Here is a 6000-nt window from a genome sequence, read left to right as displayed (position 1 = left end):
TTTATGGTTGTTTTTACAATTTGAAAACAGGAGCCCCAAGGACAGTGAAATGTAGCAGTAGCATCACTGAGCAGTTCCTTCGCTGATTCTCCTCAAAACTGAAGACTTGCGAGTCAGCTCCACACAGACAGAATACAAATACATCCTTTGCTTCAAAAATACATATTCCTGGTGGTGTTCCTCTGCAGAAGAAGCTGTTTACAGCTACATTTTGGAGTCAGAGAGGATGTTGGCGTTCTATTTATTATTATTTTTATAATTAACATAGCCATTCTTGCATGTTTGGTTTTTTTTCTCTCTTTATGGTACTCTATACCTAGTAGTATAGAACTCAGATATTTTTCCATATTAATGTTATTGTTGCTCTTGCATTTGGTTGGGTTTTGGTTGTGGTCTGGTTTTCTTGAAAGCAAATCATCCTGATGTGACCACGTGTAAATTGGCCTGCTTAAGGACAGACTCCAGTCTTTTTGACAGGAGATGATAGACTTTTCTGCTATTTGGTCTTTGTGGACCTCAGCCACAATGAATAACTTTCATGTATCTTCCAAAAAGGTACATTCACTGTCCTTCTGAGATGGTCATAAATTCCAGTTTTATTTTCTTTCATTGTGCCACCAATGCCAAACCTTCTGTTTCTGTAAACTGTTCTGCTGGACACTTTGAAAGCAAACTAATCAACTAGGAGAACACTTCTCATGATAAAAATTCAAATGATTTAACTAATCATAGAAAGAATAACGAAGCAGGTTAATTACCTGAAGTGAGACACCAAGTGCCACACTTCTAACAGCAAGTGAAAAGGAAACTTAAGTCCACTGAAATCAATGGATTTAAATACATTTTGATGTGTGAGATGGAAAAAACAAACAGATCTCCAAGGTAGATTTTGCTCAGTTAAAAGCAAATGTTTGACTTTTAAATTTAGTAAGATATTAACAGTGAGGTCATGCAGAGTGCATGAGACTTGTAAGTGCCACAGGAAGGCAGCAGCCTTGTCCCCTGTGAGTCACCTGGTGCTGGGCTCTGATAAAGAAGGGAATGAGCTGGTAGTTCAGTAATCAGAATTGCTGTCTCAGATTAGCTCCCTGTTCCTTAAAGCTCCTCCATTAAAACCAATTCATCTGGCAACACTTGACCTTTGCAAATTCACGGGAAAACATCAAGCATTTGCCTTCTCAGATAAAAAACTGCAGTGCTTTTTAGTTCTGGGTGACTAATAAGAGCAAAATACATGCACATGATTAAAGCAGTGCACTTTAGATTTACTTCAGAATAAATTAACCCAAACGATACTGTTTCTTTTCAGAACTGCATTTTTACCAAACACCTGTTTGTTTATATCCCTGATAAAAATAGTAAAATGGTGCAAAAGCTCATGAGGATCTATACTTGGAAAGTAATAAAGAACTAATTAATTGGATAAAGTACATATCAAATCAGAAAGGCAGTATTTGTGGTTCCATTTTATTTCCCGTTTCTGTGAGAGACTTGAAGTATTTATTGAATGTGCAGGTGAATGAAAATGAAAGCAACAAGCATCATGTTAGAGAGCAGGATGCCTCTCTGAATAAGGGTCAAAATGTTAACATGGTTGCAGAAGAAAACAAATATCTTGCTGAGATGGAATAACAACCTCTGAAATGCAGGCAGGTGTCCTTTCACTGTCCTGAACCTTGCTGAAGATCCAGCACTGCACAGTGGGGAAGATGAGATCCATTTGAAGAAAATCAGGAAGAGATCCACAAGTGCATGAACACAGGTGTGGAAAATCCTGAGATGCAAATACTAGGAAAGCCCTAGGCTGAAAAGCTGTTAGTCCAGTAAAAAGGAGACGAAAGGTGACATGATAACAGCCTGCAAATATGTAAAGCCTGCTGCAAATTACAAGGGACTGGTAATGTGTTTTCTCTGTGGTGTGTAGGATGAAATGAAAAGTGTTTGCGTGTTTTATTAGATTAACAAACTAATCTGATAAGCATGGACAGGTGTGTAAAGCTTTAATAAGCTTGAAACAAAAGCTGTGAATAAGACCATCTTTGCTCCAACACTACTTATAAGGATCACATTTGAGCACAGCAGCAGCTTGGCCAGATTTCAGGATTGCTGTTATCCTTGGGCATTTTTGAGAAGATTTTAGGTAGAAATGATTCAACATTAACTGATTTGAGTTAGACCAACTTTACTAACTATATAGGTCCCAGAGCTGTAGGTATTTTCTAAAGACTTTGGCCCAAACTCTCAAAAGGTACATTGAGAGGAACACCTGTTTAGATGCCCGGGTCAAACAGTTCAGCAACATTTAAGAAGTTGTTCAGCTGCCACCTAAACCTGCAATCACTTACTCACTTACTGGGAGTGTGCTCCCCATTCAGCTGTAAGCTCTCACATCAGGTGGCTTTGCTGCCAAATCCCTCCCTCATGAACACTGAATGTATAAACTGGAGCAAATACCCCACAAAATTGTATTTGGACTGTCACTCCAGATTGCCTGAGGACTTAAGGATTTCAGGTGGGATGTGACAGACATTGTTGCTTTAGATCTCTTTTTGCCAACTAGAGATGTGAACATTACTTTGTCTTGGCATCCTAGATGGAAACCTTTAATGGGTGAATGGTTTGGGTTGGAAGGGCCCTTAGAGATCACCTCATTCCAACCCCTCTGCCATGGGCAGGAACACCTGCTGCCAGACCAGGTTGCTCCAAGCCCCATCCTGCCTGGCCTTGAATACTCCCAGGGATGGGACACCTATAACTTCTTTCTCTCTGCCCAGCAAATAATCAAGCTGATACCAAAACTAGAGGTTTCTTCACATCATTTCAGCTATTTGAGTAAACATTATACACAGAAATACGATGTCATAAAACCTGTGGAAAGATTTAAAGACACATTTAAATGAAATGATCTCAACTCGAATCTTTCCAGCCAATAAAGAGGTGGAGGTTATGCAGGGGGATGTAGATTTAAAAAGAAATTAAAGGAGCATTGCAGTATGGTTATGCTCATTTATGCCTGTGAGAGCATGGCCTGAAGTCTGCCAGGCTCTTGGTAAAAAAACTGTGGCACTCATTGAACTCTTGGGTACAGAATGGCACCCAAGAGCGTACAAGATTACAGGTACAGGGTCAAGAATTTTTTTTTATTTTAAAGAATTTTTCCGGTTTTCTAGAGCTCACGGGGAATTAATTTAACTGCTTAGCAGTTTTATACTGCCTGATGCAATTAAGAAGCTTTTTTCCCCCCTCATTTATTCCCCGTCTTTTTAGGAGATTAAGATCCAGATAATCTGTCCTGTCATTTGCACTTAAATAAAATAAAAATATCATTACGGTATTCACTATCAGCACAAGAAAAGCACTTGCTCAGGATCTCACTTGCTAGTATGTCATTTAAATCTTCAACTAATAAGCCTCACAAATTTTGTTTAGCTCTGTTTACTAAAATGAAGATATACAAAAGTAAAATTCATCCTGGGTTACAAAAACATACTGGAATACAATGCAGTTGTAAGTAAACTCTGCACTGAAAGTTGTACTTATCCTTTATACATAGTTTCTAAATCATTATAACATGCTTTATAAAAGCCAACTCAAGCAATAGAACAATGACCCAGTAAGATTTTAGCAGCAGAATATCAGCAGATTCCGCCAGTTCTTGAAGACTGGATGCTTTTGCTATTGCAAGAGCAATTTGTGTTGGTGACATTTTATCATATATCAGCTTGTTTCTTACAGCCAAACAAGTAAGGCCTGTGTTAAAACAGACAATAAGAATTTTGCAAGAAGAAAGCTCTTGTATTTGACCCTGGATATATCAATATATGGAAATGGATTAGGAGTCTGCTTTTGCAGTTGCTTTCTATGTGTAATGACAGCAGTTATGCTCTGGAACTTCTGTACTGTTCATCAAAACTTACCTGCTCTTTATCTTTTAACAACATTTCATTTTGTGCTGCAATTACAGTATTATAGTGGCACATGTAAATTCTCAGCAGATATTTAAATGCATATTTTCATGTTTTGTTCTTAAGTGTTCTTGTTCTGTTGCTTACTCTGGTCATTAGCTGTATCCCCAAATTTCCATTAGAAACACCCAATTTTTCCACTCGGTTAGCTAAAGAAACCTCTAGATATTATTTCTCTTGTAGTAACATATATACAATATATGTTATTTTTCTTGAAGTAACATATAAAATATAGTCCTTGCAATTATCTGAAAAATTCTCCAGAAGAATTTAAATGCCTAGTAATGAAAGCTACTGCAACAGAAACTGAAGAAAATAAAGCAGAGGAGTTGCTTATTTCACTATGAAGCATGTGGAGAGAAAAAAAACCCCAACATATATAAACATATAAACAAAACAAACAAACCAACATATATAAACATGTCCAGAAGAGTTAAAAAAAAACCCAGCCCTTGAATGCCTGAGTCCCTGCAATCAGCATGAGTCTGTCACCAAATTATTTTGGAAATCTTATCTTAAATCTTATTCACAGAAAAGTTGTTTCTAATGTATGGAATCAAGTAAGATATTGCTCAGTTGTCTAAATAGTACCCTCCACTTGAATTTTGGTAACAGTTTTTGATTCAGTTTTGTTCCCAGCAGCTGAAGCCCTCACTTGTAATCACTGAATACATCAGCAATGGGTGCTTCTGACTTTACTCTCCTGTTTGAAATCCAGAGTGACATTATTGCTGGCCCTAAGGGACATTGCTGCTGTGTGCTGTCCCTGGCAGATCTGTCAGCTGCAGAGAAATGATCCTCAGACAACTGGACAAACCAGATATTCACACTGACAGAGCATGTGACTGGACTTAAGGTCAGAGATTCAGAGACTGCAGGATTGGGACCTTTAAAGATCCCTGCAGAGGATTGCCCTGTGTGCTGTGTGGCACTGGCATTAAGGGAGATACCTGCAAAGTTAAAGGGTTATTTCATTCTTTATGGAACCAGGCCTTGACAATCCTGTAAGCACAGGCTGATAGGGGTTCACCAGATTACTGTCTTTTCATTCCCTGCTTCAGAAAAGAGTTCCTTAACTTGCTGATTATATGACTAGAAAAATCCCAAAAAACCTATTTTACATAGAATGAAGAATTTTAAGATGAGCTTCAGCATCTGATACTCTCTGCTATTTTGTCACCGTACTTTGACTGAGATTAAAATAGATTTTAAAAGTTCCAGATTGTCTTTGTCACCACTGCTATGCACAGTTCTCTAAAATCAGTACTGAAAAATAATTCAGACTCTAAATGCTCTTTATGTTCAAGTTTATACTCCCCAAGAATTAAATCCACCTTCTCAAAAAGGAACAAAAATAATGACAGTTCCACCCAAACTGTCTCCTGGAAATACAGAAGGTTCTTCTGGTTTGGTGATCCTTTTCTTTACCGGGTTGAAGCACACCTCTAATTCTTACAGCTGATAAATGTTGCTTCCTGATTTTATTTTATCATATACTTTATTTTATCATATACTAGGTTACTTTTTTGTATTTGTAGCAAAAAGTTTTTGTTTGTTTTTTTTTTTTAATTTTTTTTTTATTTTAACCTGCAGCTTTACATTAAGTATGTTATAATTGCAAAGTATTTAAAACATATTTGTGGTAGAACTTGACAAGACAATATTGAAAACTTTGTTTTGGTCAGTTTTAAATGGATTTTATGTATCTTAAAAATGTATTTCTAAAAGTGAATGTCTTGAAAAAGGATCTCAAAGGAGGCCATCTGTTTAGACACCAGATACAAGAAAAATAAGTTTTCCAAGAGTTGAGCATCTAGCATAAAATTTACATGAACTCCACTCAGATGGAGTAGCTTCTGATGGCTTCTTGGCAGTGGTGCTCTGAAGAACCAAGAATTGTAACCAAATGTTATTGGCAGAAACCTTCAATAAAAGTGGATGCCAAGTATTTGCCAAAATGAAAATTTAAAATATACACATACCAATATTAGCACTGGACATGCTTCACACCCAAGGAGGCTCAGCACAGCAAGTG

This window comes from Pyrgilauda ruficollis, unplaced genomic scaffold (assembly GCF_017590135.1).
Source record: "Pyrgilauda ruficollis isolate IOZ18807 unplaced genomic scaffold, ASM1759013v1 scaffold38, whole genome shotgun sequence".
Taxonomy (NCBI): Eukaryota; Metazoa; Chordata; class Aves; order Passeriformes; family Passeridae; genus Pyrgilauda; species Pyrgilauda ruficollis.
Note: the sequence above shows the minus strand (reverse complement) of the source record.